General features: G+C 44.3%; 1 pseudogene; it reads right to left on the bottom strand.

Moving 5' to 3' along the window:
- LOC147416943 (protein ENHANCED DOWNY MILDEW 2-like) overlaps window positions 1-15,499 on the bottom strand; it is a 52,792-nt pseudogene extending 37,293 nt beyond the window's left edge.
- Window positions 15,500-17,128: the final 1,629 nt, after the last annotated feature.

The raw sequence follows: 17,128 nt of genomic DNA, 5'->3' as shown, positions 1-17,128 counted from the left end.
TGATGTATCCTCCTAAAATTCTTTTTTTTGTCTTTCCATCTGGAGTGAGCTCAGGTTTAGCAAGTGTGTTAGCTTTACCCTTAAATTCATTTGGAGAGTTCTTTTCTGAGAGACTAGAGGAAGATTGGTTAGAAGAGTTACCATTCTTACTGTTTTGAGGGTTCTCAGAAATCTGAGAGGTACTTTGAGAAGTCTTGTTCTCCTTCTGCTTTCCCTTGTTGTGCTTCATCTCCTGTGCGAGAGCAATCACTACCGCCTTGTTGAGACCCACGGGATCGAAGACTTCCACATCAAATCTGATATAGTCGTCTAATCCGAAAATGAAAGCCTCTTTGCACTTCGCATCAGATTTGCGCAATTGAGTGCCAAGCTGCAAAACACGATTAAAAAAAGACATGACTGGAGTACCATTTTCCTTGAGATTGCATCAATCTTTCTTTATCCGCTCTAGGTACTGAGGGGGCAAGAACCGCGTCTTGAGCTTGTCTTGGAAGTCGGCCCAATTGAAAGAAAGGGGCACGCCAACCTTGGCTTCCTCTAGGTGCGCGGCCAATTGCTCCTTTTGCCACGCTTGATACCAATTAATGGCATCACCGGCAAGATACATGGCTGCCGTCAAAACTTTGCTATTCCCTGTCTTCTTAGTTGTCGCAAAATAAGCATTAAATTGATGCAACCAAGAATAAATAACATTAGCATCCATCTTACCGTCTAACTTACTGAATGTCAACTTCTCCATGACTGGGTTGTTAGGATCCGCTTCAGGACTACCTGATGATTCGCCCACATCCTTGAGTGGCTCGGACTTCGAGGTGAGAACCTGTAAGACAAACTCTTGCATGCGTTGGTCTCTCTGCACCTCACGTCTTTCTTCGGCCGCCATGCACGCTTGCTCACGCTCATGCTCCATGGCTACCCTTCTTTCGTCGGCCGCCAAGCGCGCTTGGTGTTGTTGTAACATCATATCCATCATTGACTTGACCAAAGCCTCCATCAAATTTGGTGCAAACCGTGGCGTAGATGGGGAAGGGGGAGGGTCGAAAAAACCTCCTGGTGGGGAAAATTCTTCTTCACCGTCTTCATGCTCATCACCTCCATGCAAAGTATCCATTCCGCTTCGGGTGATGACCATGCACTGAAGTCTTGGGTTCTTAAGTTCACGAGGAACTTGAGTTCTTGTGGTTCTTGGTTCTTGAAGTTCTTAAGGATCTTGAGTCTTGACGTTCTTGAGGTTCTTCTTTCGCTTGCAATCTGTGTTAGAGAAGCTCTTCTCTTTCCCGCGGGCGCACCCCTTGGCGGCCTTGCGCTCACACCAAGGTTGCTTTTTCCCACCTCACGTCGATTAGCTAGCCGCTAAGTGCACGGTCCGCTCTCAATGAGTAAAAAGAGAAACAAGGGGAGGCTGGACAAGCCCTTCTTTCTTGGGTTTCCTATCACTCTTCAAAAACACGATTAGGAATCGACACGCCCAATGGACTTGGGTTACGTGCGACCACAACAAGCAAAAAAGAAATTATGTGGTTCTTTCCTTGAGTGATACAGAACACTACCAAAGCTCTGATACCAATGTAAGGTGGAGCGGAAGTGAATGTTGAACTTTGCTCAAGATGAGTGCTCCGAACTGTGCTCAAGGGTTCCTTTTACTTACGGAAGGGAGAGCCTTCCATTCCTTTAGTGAGAGAGTGCAAATGATCACAAACAAAGTGGTAAACACTGTGAATGAAAGTGCTGAGACTGAGAGATAGAGAAGAATACGCCACCAGAAAAGTTGTCAAACCCTCCTTCGAAGGCCCCACTCTCTATGGCGAGAGCAGTCTACTATTGATTGCACAAATCTGATACAAGGTGCGAATGCTGTGACTCCTAGATGATGCTATGTCGATGTCGACGGAGAGGACGACGATGACGATACTAAGGCTGAAAACTGAATGCTGCGAATCGGTAACTATTGCATCAAGACGGGGCCGATCTGCTGCCGTCGCCAAGGTGACTCTTGCATGCAAAAACGCTAGCTGATCTGAGGTCTAAATCTGAAAATGAATGGCTGTCATAATGGCTGAATTCTGAAAACGCTAGCAAATCTGCTCAAATACAAAAACGCTAGGGCTGATTCTGGGTTCTTGTCGCGGTGGTGTCGATGCGGCGGGTTTTCGCTGTAACAACACAAGCTCGCAATGCTGAAAATCTGCAAACACTGGCATTTGGGCTGATTCCACAAACGCTAGGGCTGCAAGGGGTCTTGGCTGGAAAATGCTGCTTCTATCTGTGGACAGCAGGGCTGAAAACGCCAGCAAATCAGGGCTGAAAACGCTGTCAGATCCGGCTGAAAACGATAGCAGATCAGGCTGAAAAATGCTGGTAGATCAGGCTGAAAACGCTAGAGTTTGTTGAGGGGTTCTTGCTTGAGAAGGGTAGCTAGAGGGCCTGCTGCAAGAGGACTGCCTGTGCTCTCTTTGCTTCTTCTGCTCTATTGAGTGACTGCCAGTTTTCTTTTATATTAGCTTAGCAACTTTGCCCTACCCAGTTTCCCAACAAAGTCACTTAATAATAATTAGTGAAAATGGCTAAAATAGGGAAAATAGGTTCTGTGCACTGTAAAATGCTCCTGATGGATTCTGATGGTAATGTTGATCATGCTGTGTGCAACCAGAGGATATGCATCTACTCTAAGTGCCTGGACATGCACGATCTGCGAACAGACTCACAAAAGTGCCAAAACACTTTCTAAGCTAACTGAATTGAACCCTGTCATGAAGTAGCTTGTCCACTTACACATAGGGTTGGATGTGCACGTGACAAAACCACTATCTTTTGCAAGTTTATCAATGCTCTTGACACAAAGCCAAACACCTTTAGTGACTGCTCATACCTATGCAAATTGGCCTCATAGCCCTCCAAAAATATGCTCGAGCCTTCAGCAAACTAAGCATCCAAAAGCTCCTCTCCCACAATGGGTAACTATAGGCCATGCAAACCAACCTCTTTTGAGGCCAGAAATTTGCTCATCACCTCTGCGTAGAAAAGAAACAGGAAGGGGGCAAGAGGACACCCTGCCGTACTAAGCGCCTAGGCATGAATCGCTCCCCTTGACCTCCTGCTAGCAACACCTGACTGTGAGCACATCTATAGAGAGAAGACACCCCTACGATCCATACATTTGAAAAAACCATCCTACGCATAGTGCCCTAAGAAGTCCCATTCAGCTCTGCCATAGGCCTTCACAAAGTCGAGAAGGAGCACCACAACATCCTCTCCTCGCAGGCAAGCAAGGACAGTCGCCTCCTAGAAAGTGAAGATGTTGTCAAGGATACCGCGCTCCTTAGCAAAGCCCATCTGAGTCTCATGCATGACGCTCAAGTAGTGGCTGCATTCTCAAACTCACAGTGGCTGCATGCATGATGCTCAAGTAGTGGCTGCATTCTCAAACGGTGCTCAAGATGGCATTCTTCTAAGGTAAAAAGTTGGAGGTTGCATAAATGTGGTGTAACCATTGGGAAGGTACCTCTATTGGGGTGTCCATGGTAGCTTCTTCACCGACTTGGTCTTCCTACATATGTTCACTATGAGCTGCAAAGAGGGTGTTACAATTATGGCATCTCAAGTGAATAGACCAATTTGAACCCAATATTAATTTTGGCTTTAGGTATTTATTTTACTTATTTGTCTAAGTCTGGGCAGGGCATTTGCTAAGGTGAGTATATAAGCACCACCTTGCCCCATTGTAAATCATCAATTCATTGCTAAGGTTGGTTGGTTCAGCGCTCTCTCTCTCTCTCTCTCTCTCTCTCTCTCTCTCTCTCTCTCTCTCTCTCTCTCTCTCTCTCTCTCTCTCTCTCTCTCTCTCTCTCTCTCTCTCTCTCGTATTCTCCCCATTGCTCTACGCTTCCGCATCGTCGACTTTGACACCCAATCATATATCTTGTCGCATGTGTGAAGCATGAGAGTAATCACGTCCAAACGTTCCTAGAAAATGAACTTTGAAACACATCTTGTCCATAATCCTACCAACAACAATAAATTAGTGCACTCATCCATAGTGTTTTAGATACGTCTTGGTTCCTTGCCAGATGCATGTGCCTTGAAGTCTGACCCACGGGTTCAAACACCGATAAATCCAACACATGGGGGTCCAAATTATTTGTAGAGAGCTTCTTTAGCCCCTCTCTGCCGCTCACAAGCCTCTTTCTGGCTAAAGCTAGTTGCGGCAACTACCACATGGCTCGAAATCCGGCATTGTGGCCACCACCACGTGTGCCATGTCGATCTCTCAAATCTTTATCATCATTATCTCTGTCTAGCTTGCCTTTGTCTTTGCCCTCTTGTGAGTCCCTGCTTTTGCCTTTGGCTTCGCATTCCTGAGTCAAACAAAGTACCTTCTCGCATTTATAACAACGGATTGCGGACATCGAGGGTAGTGAGGCAGCTAATTGAGCACTAGTACTGCCGTCCTCGTCAAGCTTGCCCTTGCCACTGTCGCGAACTCGTGCATTTGCCTCTGGCTTCACAATCACGAGCCAAACGAAATGACGGCTTCCTTGAGAACTTTGGTCGAGCATAGGCTGTTAACTGGGTGCTAGCCAAAGAACTATCCATAGCCAAATGTTGGGTCTTCATGGGTGTTGTAGTCGCAAGAGGCCTCTCCCTCTGCCCGTTGCTATCACCAAGCATATCAAAACGCAAGGCATAACATTTCCAAGGTCTCGTGGCCACTGGCCTTCTTTGCCCTAGCGTTTCAAAATGCTCTGCCAAGGAGGTGCCGATTAGCTCCTCCGTTGGGTAGGGTAGCTCCCAGACTTGGCCGCAAACAGAAGCATATCAAAACGCAGCAAAAGGTCCACGTCGCCACCAAACTTCACTCCCAGGAGCGTATCAAAACACCCTTGCAGGTAGAGGGGGACCGTGGCCAAGTATGTAGTGAGCGTTTCGACAGGCTCACTGCCAGAGCCTTAGCCTGCCAAGGTAGCTTCATAAACGCAGCCAAGTACGACACCGGTATTGCTTGCGTTTTAAAACGCCGATTTCCTCTTCACCTAGCTCTTTTCTGTGCAGCAATCTCCTCCCTCACGATCATTGAGCCAAGGGCCTTGATACCATGTAAAAGTCGACAAGGCGGAAGTGTAGAGCAATGGGGAGAATACGCGCGCGCGCGCGAGAGAGAGAGAGAGAGAGAGAGAGAGAGAGAGAGAGAGAGAGAAATGAAATGAAATGAAATGTTATATTAACGTCTTCAAAAGGCCAAAATGACCTATGAGACCAATATGTTACAAAATGGTGAATCTAATACCATGTCGGGGTACAAAAGAACTAGAACAAAGATACTACTACTAGAATGCATCCTCATCTGCACTTTGAACGTTGAGAGAGTATGGCTCAAATCCTTTGCTGTAGTCTCCGTCGATGTTGTTTAGCCCCTCTCCTCAATTGTGGCCGTCTGGATCTCTGTAGCTCCAGTGCTCGGTCGATAAGAGTGTCGAGAGTGGGGTCGAATGAGTGGGCCGAGCTCTGCAGTGATGGCTGCTCCTCTGGCTGTCCCATATCTAGTGAAAAGAAATCTGTAATCTGTATCTATCTCTGGGACTGTCTCTCTCTATCTCTCCCCAGTAAAGTGTCTCTATATTTGTGTAACTCAAGTAGATATAGCCCAAGACATCTCTAATCCTCATAACTCATGACCCTAGAGAAAGGACCGAAACCCTCTCTAAATAAGAAGTGGAAACGGGCCCATATCTTATAGTACACTATGCAATGACATATGTAATGTAGCTCTGTCTCTGGCTCTAGCTGGCATAAGCTGCATATCTTGCTGTCTGCTGGTATCCACCTGAATCTACCAGTCTCAATCTCCAGCTGATGTGAGGATGTGCGTATCTGCCATGTAGCTGGGTCGAATCACAAACCCATCTCCTCTGAGGTGGAGAAGATGTTCTTTATAGAAAGCCATCTTCGCGCCCAACTCCTGTGGCGGCTCTATCCATGTCCTCTTGGTATCCAACTGGGTCAGGTCCTGACGAATGAGTCTAGTAATCTCCACCCATGTAAGAGACATCGAGGGTGCCTGAAGAGAGTATTAGAAAGGGGGCAGCCTGTCCATGGTGAACACTCACACACACACTGTAGGTCACTTAATGAACCAAAAATCAGCCCTAGCCTCAAAATGGGCGCCCCCTCTTACTGAGGTGTCCTGCAGATGGCTCTCCTTTTGCCAAGTGTCCAGTTTGCCCCTTTGAGTTAATTCCCTAGTTCCCACTCACTTATAAAGTTGTGACTTTCCGAGTGGCCTAGACTTCATTTGGCGCCCGACCAGTCCCAAACCGATTGACCTAGACTCCCGATGTGAGAAACCTGTTCGGCCGCAGCCGTTTCACACTAGCCATGCGATGTCCACTTGCACCTTTTCAATGGTTCCGGGAAAAACAAGTAAAAGTAAAAATAAATAAAAATATGTAGTACATATTTAGAGAAGGCAACAGGAAAAATACACCTCCTCGTGATACACCCCACCCTTGAATACTGCAAGCGACCTCGCTTGCATGCCAAAATACATGCGGATATCTCTTGATACCACATATATTCTATGATGGGAATCCAAGATATACATGCTTCCGGAAATGTAGCGTTGGACGATTAAACAATCCCACCTTCCTTGTAATCCTTTGGCTGACTCAAAGGAGCCACATTATCATAAACAGGTGCCTACAAAAGTGATGCTCCATGATTGTCCATTCCAGCACTCGCATCACCTATTTTACCTGTCATATCTACATTTTGGGGGTATGGCTGCGAAAAACCAGCCATACCAAATTGTGTTCCAGGCACTCTAAATTGACCATAGGGACTCTGAAATCCTAGTTGGACACCCATGTTCACGTACATAGGGTTACCCATGCCTATTTGCATTGTCCCGAACACACTCCCTGGTATATAACCTGTGGAAGGTGCAGCCATAGCTTAAAACACTGAACCACCTCCAAAATAACCAGGATAAGTAATAGGTAATGGAAGGGTATGACGCATAGCCTGTTCATTACTCCCTTGACCATTCACAAACGGTTCTGGTCCAGCTAAAGCAAGTTGCTTTGGATCATTGGACACCGCTGGTTGGTCAACCACATGGGCTTTCCCTCGAGCATCATGAGTCCTCTACGCATTGGAAATCTCCTTTTCCTGCAACGGCTTAGTCATGCCCTCTATAGGAGGCTGAAAACCTTGTGTTGGAGCCAGTAAGAACTCCTACATCCTTGGGTTGCTAGCCAACTACTGAAACAAGTCCATGTAGCAACGCAGTTGAGCTCTAAACAACCTCTGTTGAAGGTACTTTCTCTGTTCCATGTGAGGAAGACCCCTCTTTAGGTACTTGGTCTCTCTTCTCTGCCATAACGACAAGCTTTGTGTTGCTTTCACCCACAACAATCCACGCTGCACTTTTTGAAGAAAAAGTGACTATCCCGTCGATGGAACCATATAACCGTCCTGTACAAAGTAGAGGGCGGTACTATTTCAATTACCTGTTAACTTTACACAAAGCACTGAGAAGGAAAGAGAACACAGATGCGTCCAGCGACTAGAACGTCATTGTGCACACGAGACCAACACCCTATAGGCCCCAAAAGTTGGCGCCCCTTTCGGTATTTCTTTAATCAATTAACCGTTGACAATCCGTACACTTAGACCAAACTCTCACAAAGCTGTCCAAACCTGGCAAGGGCTGAAACACAGGTTTCTGACCTGATTTCGGTAGAACAACGGCGCAAAAACCCCTGTAGGTCAAAAACACCTGTCTAGGACAAATTCCCTCGCAATTTGGGACCTTTTTGGTGAGCTGTAACAGAATTTCAGCGTGCTGTAATTCTCTGTTTATCTGCTGTCGGGTGCCCAAAACCCTATACACGCATCCCAAGGCTCTCACGGAGCTCCCCTGGTGTTCCCTTGCAGTTTAGGTGCAAAACCCTAAACATGCAGAAAAACACAACAGGCTGTAATTCTCTGTTTCGGATCTCTTTTAGCGGAGCAAACATACCTACGCATGTCCCAAGGGCTCCCGCACACAATGGGACAGTTCCCCTGTGAATTGGACGAGTTCACGCGCGAAAACTCTCCAAACTTGCGGAAGAGGAACTGTGCGTACCTGTGGGGGATTAGCAGTTAGCTAATCCGGTTCCTGTTCAGAAGGCTCTTGCCTTGGAAAACGTGCATAAACCCCAGAACTGTACAATTTCATCTGAGTAGCCCGACTAGTGGGGCATTACCATATGTGCCAAAGGGGAGAGAGAGATGCACGAGAGCAAATCATCGTGCTACATGAGACAGAGGAGAAGGCAAGCTTTCCATTAAAGCTGCCAACCTGCACCCACTACTCACACACACACTATAGGTCACTTAATGAACCAAAAATCAGCCCCAGCCTCAAAATGGGCGCCCCCTCTTGCTGAGGTGTCCTGCAGATGGCTCTCCTTCTGCCAAGTGTCCAGTTTGCCCCATTGAGTTAATTCCCTAGTTCCCACTCACTTGTAAAGTTGTAAGTGACTTTCTGAGTGGTCCAGACTTCATTTGGCACACACAGGCTTGCATATTCATCAGAATTCAGTGCTAACTGGCCCGACCAGTCCTAGACCGACCGACCTAGAATACCGATGTGAGAAACCTGTTTGGCAGCCGCCGTTTCACACTAGCCATTGCAGCTTTTCAAGGGTTCCGAGGAAAACAAGTATAAATAAAAATAAATAAAAATATGTAGTACATATTTAGAGAAGGCAACATGAAAAATACACCTCTGGTGACAGATCACCTGCTTTGAAGATAGGCACAATAGTAGACAACCTCCAAGTCTCCGGTAACCCCTCACACATGGCACAATTGAACAACACTGCAAGAACCTCTACCAGCATATCTCTAGCATGTGTAAAGTGCTCTGCTACTAGACCATCATGATCATATGCCTTGCTGGTCCTCATCCTGTAAATGGCTCTCTTTACCATCTCAGTGGTAAAGAAGGTGTTGGTAGGTGGACATGGCTCTGTAGGATCTGGAAGGGGGTCCTGTCCAGGAAATGTATATAACGATCAGGCATACTAGCCCCACACATCAAGAGAAGTAATCACTAGTGGGGGAGGGGATGCTCATGAAAAAATCTCGCTCCATCTGGACCAAGTAAGCTCGTTTCTTCCATCGCACAAGGCGCCAGGAAGCGCAATCCGAGATTGTCTGTAAGTGATGACTCCTAAAAGAAAATCCCTCTGAAGTTGGGCTCTCATCTCTCTGCACTCCTCATCATACCAACTATTCTGGGGCATGCTCCCAGAATATCGCCTCCGACCCGGTTGAGTGTGTGGGTATGCCTCTGATGGTGCACCATGCAATGTCTCAATCAGTAAAGTGGTGCACTCCTCCACTAAGAGGCCAGGACCAGCTAAGCATAGACGGCTATAGATCTCCTCTGTATAAACCGAGTCAATCTCTAGTGTAAATGTATAACGGGTATGTGACTTGCCTCCTGATGTCTAGGTTGTACTATACTGAAATGAAACAAACAATGTCAAAAGTGCATGATCCACTGCTACGCCCACTCGTATGGCTTCCACTATGAAATCCTGAATACAAGGAATAAAGCTCGGTTGTACCATAACGTAGTCCACTGTACTGGCCCCATGTCTGTGTGGAAAGCATGTGAAACCGGCTACTTCAAGAAATCGCTCTAAGCCATTAAGTATGGCTAACCCATGTACAGTCATCATCTCCGTGAGGTATCTCCCATACTCCGTTTGCTCTCTATCATATGAGCATATGTCAAGCCCCAAGTCACCTACATCCAGCTCTCTAAGCATCTCATCTGGAGTGCCGTAGAAGACTGTCTGAGAGTTGTCCGTTCGGGCATTGAAGTCCCCTAGGAGGATGATATCACCATCCCTAGAAAACTCCCATATATCATCATCTAGTATAGAGAAAGGCGAGTAGTGGCTGTAACTCCTCCCTAAATAGCACTGCTACACCTCCTCAACCTCTACTCCCATGCTCAGATCTCGCGACTGTCCTGTGGGCTGCCTCCCATCTGTATCTCACCACATGTGGCATAAGCTGTCCACGGGCCTGATGAGTCTCTGAGAAGAAAACAATGTCCCTGTCTCTCAAACTGTCCTCAAAGGCACCAACATTCAACCTCATAGATCTATTACAATTCCAAGTAGCCATCTTTAGTGTGGTTCCATAGGTCTCACATAGTCATGTAGAGCGCCACTCTACAATCACCACCCGACCATCTCTGTAAAAGGCCATCTTTCCCTTCTCCCTTGCCGCCGTAATCTCTGGCATTACCTCTCTCATATGCACAAGCTGTGAGAGAGTGAGATCATCACCGAGGAAAATACATGTCTTCTTGAGAGTAGGCCTCTTTCTCAAGAATTCCTTCTCTTCCAAGGAGGGGAAGAGTAGTATGAGAGCTCTCCCTTTTGAAGATTCTCCCGGGCCTGTGAGAGAGAGAGAGAGAGAGAGAGAGAGAGAGAAACTGTTGAACCAACCAACCTTGGCAATGAATTGATAATTTACAAATGGGGCCAAGGTGGTGCTTATATACTCATGTTAGCAAATTGCCATACCGACACTTTGACAAATAAGGAAATAAATACCTAAAGACGAAATAAATATTGGATTCAAATTGTGCTATTCACTTGAGATGTTATAACTTTAACATTGAAAATAGTGACGTTTTTGTAATGGAGAGATGATTTTGAGGCTTGTCACAAATTTAGCTAGAAAACAAGAAAAGGCCATGAAAACATAAGGAAGCCTGAAAGGGGAAAAGAGTTTCCAAAGCCCAAAAGATGGAAGTTCCTGGTGACTTTAGACCAGAACAGAAACTAGACATTACGTGCAATTCGGTGAACAAATAGTCCACAGATTGTTAAGCCACAATCTCTAACGGCAGGAGGACAAAGGAAAAAGTATTTCAAAGACACTTGAGTCATCAAATATCTTAGGCTGCTATGTAATATTATCTCTCTTCACTAGCACACCTTGTTTTAAGACCTGCTTTAAAACAATTGGTAGAAAGCTGCTAATATCCACGAGAATGGTAGACCCTGAGATATTGGCGAGAAATAAGTTGAAATAGTGAATATATATCTAGAAAATCTTTTCAAGCTTTGAGTCTACAAGTAGTTTCTTGAAAGCTAATTCAATCCAAATCTCAGAAAACTGAGCATGGCCATGACAGTGTTGAACACAAGAATACCTGTTGAAGCTTTTCTGGCTTAGTAAAGTGCCGCCCAAAAGGAGTGTATCTTTCGCCATGTAAAAAGGGGGCAAGGAAAACCCTAAGTTCAACCTGTGTAAAACAGGTTTAAACAGTGAACAGTGAAATTGAGATCAAAACTGAAATAGGAAATGTTACCAGAGAATACAGTTGTTCAGAACCTTGCATCCTTCTAAGAATTTCAAACAACTGGGTGCGCACTGAGCTTCTGCATCTTCAATATTTCCACCACTCTCCAAAGTTGTAACTGCTTTTTGAATTCCCTGTCGTTGTCTAGAGATTGATATAAAACATATGAAAATTTGCAGTAGGATTCCTGATCCAGTTTATACAGACATAAATAACTTGAGGATGGGTACACTTCAATTGTAGACAAATAAATACAGTACTACATTTTGCAAGAAAAGCTACCAATGTTTGTCAATACGCCTGCTGTAAAAGAGCCCTCTAAAGGCATGTTTTAAAACGGAAAAGGCTGGCTATGTTGACAGTAAGTTGACTGCAAGCCACTTTTATCGCAGACCTTTTCATTTAATCAACTTCGTCTTTTCATACACCCATAGAAACCCTGACATGCCCAAGCGTGCAACTCGTAGCTGGTGAAAGGTCAAAGCATCTACTTTACACAAGCTAAGCCATAATTTAACTCTTTGCAGGAAGTACTCATCATCTCCTCTTCTCTGTCATGCAATGCAGCATGAATCTGACGCATTGACTCATAGTTTCTCACCTTCCATATCTTCAGAGCTACAATGCTAGAAATAACTTGTAAACAAATCAGTCCTTTTGTGAGAAAATGATAAATGAGCTGGTCTTTTTGAGGTCCATTGAAGATTTTAAAGATGCGGTTGGGTATTGAACCTGGGTCTTTACGCACGCACACATCCACCTTAACCACTGGGTTACGAACCACTGGCATAAATGAGCTGGCTGCACAATTATCCTTTCATTGATTTTCATTCTACACACTAAGTGAAGATGCATAGAGAGTGCTACCTTCATAATTGATTCGATTTTTGCCCTCGAATATTTTTTATCAAGATTCTTTAAGTTGTGTTGATAGCAAAGGGGTGTATCGTGTTTTTCACGTATGCTTTGGAGCGTCACAGAGCACTTTGTCTTTGAGACGAGTTCTTGAATTCTGTTGAATACTCAAAGAACAATTCTTATGTGACAGAAACTTCAAGAGAGCAACACAGGCAAACCAAACAAGAAATTGCAATAGCTTACATGCTCCTTGTCATGGCATCCAGGACTACAGGCTTAATAAAAAATGGCTTATTTCCTTCATATGGTGGTGGTAAAGCTGGAATCCTCCCTGAATAGGGATCAACTGTGCTGCTCGACTCTTGTTTTCCCCAACAGATGTTTTCCACGCTTTTGCTTACACTTGCAGTATCTTGGGGCCTCACTGTTTCAGCATGCGACAGAAATTGCCCATACATCAAATCAAGTCCTCCAACCTGCTTGCTTTTATCAATGGCAGCTTGTTTGAAATTTTGAGTTTGTAAATCTGATCCAACCCTGGAAAGGTCTACCTTTGAAGACTTGCGAAGAACAGACTGATTACATTCACTGACAATGGACTTGATATGTCTCTCCATGTTATTTTCTCCTAACGAACTTACAGAAATTTGTTTGCCTTGAGAACTATTTAAGCTCTTATGTGATATGGATTCTTTGGATATGCCTGCTAGCCTCGCATCACCTTGGTTTTTCTTTTGATTGTTTGTAGCAAACCCAGTACCAAGACGTTTCCTTGAAGACTCACAAGCAACAGCTTGCTTGCGTTTTCTGAAGGCAGACTCCGGATGTTCTTTGATAGATTTTACTCCAGCAACTGTCTTCTTAGTGGTTACCAAACCTACAAAAGATAATTCTTTTGATGCTAGCTTGACTAACCGCCTTCGTTTCTTTCCATCATCCAACTTGCTCTTCTCAACCAGTCTCGGTATCTCTGGAAACTCTACTTGTGTTCTTGCAGGAGTAGACAATTTCCGAACAATCTTATGCTCTCTGGTAATGGTACCAATTCTACTGAGAGCATCGACGCATCAAATGATACATATGATATACTTGAAAATGCAATTCCTTACATGCAGTAGATGAGGATTCTATCTGATAAAAGGCCTTCCCAAGCTCTTTGTGGCTTATCATCGTCCTTTTCAAACCGAAGAGACCTGACAATCGAAGCATAAAATCTTTGACTCATGCCTGAATAGTAAAACAATCTCAAAGTGAATGTAAAAAGATGCAGACAAACCCACTTTGGAAAGCATTTGCGATGCCAGACTCTTGGACAACGTCGACATACACCAAATTGGGACTCCACGCTACTTTTATTCTCTCCTTTCTTGCAAAGCCAGCATTTATGCATCGGACAAACAAAACCATTTCCTCTCTTGATTGAGTCTGCTAGGCTATTTACTTTACCCTCCTCAGCATCCTTTAAAAGCATTTGTGCAACACAATCCGGTGGTAAAAATGCCCGCACATGGCTGAATCACACAAGAAAACCTGCAAACTCAAAATCAAACATCAAGATTTGTGTTTATAGCCTCTTCACATAAACCTCGCCTCCTTTTGCCTCGGGGTGTAAAGAAAAAGGAGAGAAATTGTAAGATTACAGATATACATCAACACAAAAGTTTAGGAACTATGCAAGTAGTCTTCACGAGCTTCAAATCTACTCTAGGATCAGGTTGCAAGAAATGCCGTACAAAAGGTTTAGGATAAACTAACAAAGGTGTACCTCCTGTTCAGCTCCAGCAGCCTCATCAGAGCATCCAAGCTTCTTGCATATATAGCATTGGTGTTTTTTATACTTGCAATTAGGGCAAAAAAACAAGTCTAGCCCCTAAAAACAACAGGCTTCATAAGTACATTAGCTCAGTAAAAGGAGGAGATACATTAGTTTCACACGTTGCAGCACTAATTCACCTCGGCTTCCCCTTTGTTGAGGTTAATGTAGAGCAATTGCAATCACTAGCACCACTCGCATCCTTATTGGCATGAAAGGAACGCATGCAAGGGCCATCACAGCTATTTGATCAACACAAAAGTTAGATTAGACTCTTAAGACAAAAACCTACTAGTGGCAAAAAAATGCTTCATCATTATCTTTGATCGTGTGTACTTCAATCACGAGATGTATTAAGACTTTAGGCAATACAAAAAAAACCCTTTGACTCTTAAAATGCTCAATTCAAGGTTTTGTTAACAAATCCTGTTAGGCTTCTCCTATCTCCGCTCAAAACGCTGCCCATTCCTGTTGTGGACCGTTTTCTGTGGCGTTTCTCAAGGTTTCAAATGTGGATCCATGTCTGCACCGCATTTGTTATTAAGCCCCCTGTTTCTCACTGTGGGCCTTTCTACATTCCACTCGGCCTTGTTGCCATTCCAAATACATAAAACATCTGCCGGCTCTGATTGTTAAGGAAGTACCCTACACAGGCAAACATTCCTCCATGCTTTCATCTCGTGATTCACAAAATGTACATAGATCAAAGGGAAAGGTTGCCCAAAGCAAATAATTGAAGCTGTTACAACAAAAATATGGGGCCCTAAACACCAGATTTGGCATGGCTTGTTTGTTCTTCAGGAGTTAGAGCAGGTACTTGCTATCAGTAACATGTTCTCAAGAAGCAATTCCTAATTAGTTTTTAAAAACTACCAACAGAACAAAGTGCTATTACAAGGTCATATAGCCATCAATAGTGGCATCACCAAGCACACAGTGGCAATATCAAGCATATACGTCACATTCTAAGGGCCAATAGGACCATCAGATAAGCACATACAGACGTTACCAAAAACAAAACAACGGGAGATAAAACATCCATTTCAAACTCTAAAAGTGTTCGAAATTTGTACTAATAACCAAAAGCTCCATGACCTCACAGGGTTTAGCATAATTTAATCAGATCAATTCATGAATTTAGATTACAGCAATGGCTCCTAGGTTGCAAAAAGTTGGAGAAACTACTTCATTGAAAGTATTAACAACTGAAAATTGAAAGAGAGTTGAAATTACCAAATGACATCTCAACCATTATCACAAATGCAGCAAACTGTCTCAGAAGGGTCATCAACCTCAACATAATCTTCTTCATCCTCGTATGGATCAAGCTCCTCTCTGAAGTCAAAATTCTTCTCTTTGTGCTGGTTTCTCTCAAGGTGATGAGAAACTGCCATTAAACAAGATTTGCTGGCATCATAGTGATCCTCATAAGGTCCTTTGTCCAGCCTGTTGACCTGGTAATTTTTTGTGGGGAAAAAAAGCATGCTGCATCAAATTAATCGCCTTACTGGCCACATGTAAATGCAACAAACCAACATCAATGTATCTTTGCATGCATGGGGCAGCTCCCATGGTGCAACTTTTGCATGCCCCCCCCCCCCTTCCCCCCCCCCCACACACACACACACACCAAAAATATTCCGCATCGTCTGCACCATGCCACCCCACTTGGGTTCTTCATTACCCCACACATCTCATTTTCCCTTGCATTCATTCCTTGCTGTCCCACACCTGCCCCTCCATCCAATGCATCCTATTCGTACTTACCTTCTTGAGAATTTTTATAGCAGCCAAACTTGACAACTCTCCTGCCTACTCGCCTCCTTTATTCAGCTCTTCTGTTGATGCAATCTCAAGGCTGGGACACAGGCTCCATTCCTCTCATTGAGCAGACTGTAGTGAGGCTAAGGCACCCCAGAGAAGTGCTCCGTAATAACAAATTGGATGCCATAACAAAGCTCTCACCAAGGTTTTCTCTTTATTTTATACCAGTTTGGATTGTTTTGTCTTTTCCAATAGATGGAGGACATACACACATGTATACTTGGTTTGTCTCATAGGCCGACTTCGGCCTCACATGGATGGACATATGGGACCACACTCCGGATGGCGGCATGGAATTGTAATGGATCATATAAGCTGGATGTGGGTGCCTCTGAGGATAGCTTCAGAGATAGAGACATTGTCTTTCACTTAGAGACACATCAGAAATCTGGACAGTTGTAACATTTAATGGTCTAAAAACTTATGTGTAGCGGAAATTAGCATGAACATAGTGGGCATTTCATTAGAATAGATTCCTAATGAGAATTACAAGAGTGCTTGGGTGGAGAGAAGCAACAAAAAGCATAACACCTAGTTAGATAGCATGAACAATACTTTCAAAACAGAGAGAAATTAAGCTATCGACAACAGTTGAGGACCGGATTTGCATGGAGCCGGTCCCCCCTCCAAAAGGCTTTGTATTATGGTTTCTCCCATCAAGAGAGACATTGTACAATACAATTCTTTGTGTTCCTTCAAGACTAGCTAGTGCAATGAAGATGAAAGCTTCATGCACTAAGCAAAACACTTAGTAAACACAACTTTAATTATCCCCGTTCTCAGACCCAAGACCTCACACACCTTCGAAGATGGTGAGAGCTAACACGGTATGAAAGTAGATTGAGAGGAAGAAGGAGTATCTTACGAGAAAGATGTACATCTCCTCACATAATCACTCATATTAGCATAGCTTTAGCTTAGTAATTAGCTTGGTAGAGGAGATGAGCATGCATTGAAGCTTGGCTCTTGGTTGGATTTGCATCCACATGCCAAGAGTGTGTTGATGTAGGCTTCTATCTCACAAGCTTGGAGTAGATGATGAGCTCTCCATTAAAGCTTGGGAAGAGATAGTCTTCTCTTTCTTCACACATGAGATTCTGTGAGTGTGTGTGATAATGCCTTGCAAAAACCAGCCCCCTCTCTCTCTTGGGTGAGTCCCCTTGCTATTTGCTCTTGCAGGCTCCCTATTGGACAATGCCAAGCTCAGCCAATGGCTATTAAGCAGCATAAGTGATAGCCTTCTGACATGTTCCCCCTCC

The sequence above is a fragment of the Adiantum capillus-veneris genome, unplaced genomic scaffold (assembly GCF_014529385.1).
Source record: "Adiantum capillus-veneris isolate H3 unplaced genomic scaffold, ASM1452938v2 Hic_scaffold_336, whole genome shotgun sequence".
NCBI classification, from domain to species: Eukaryota; Viridiplantae; Streptophyta; class Polypodiopsida; order Polypodiales; family Pteridaceae; genus Adiantum; species Adiantum capillus-veneris.
This window is presented reverse-complemented; position numbering and strand designations above follow the sequence as displayed.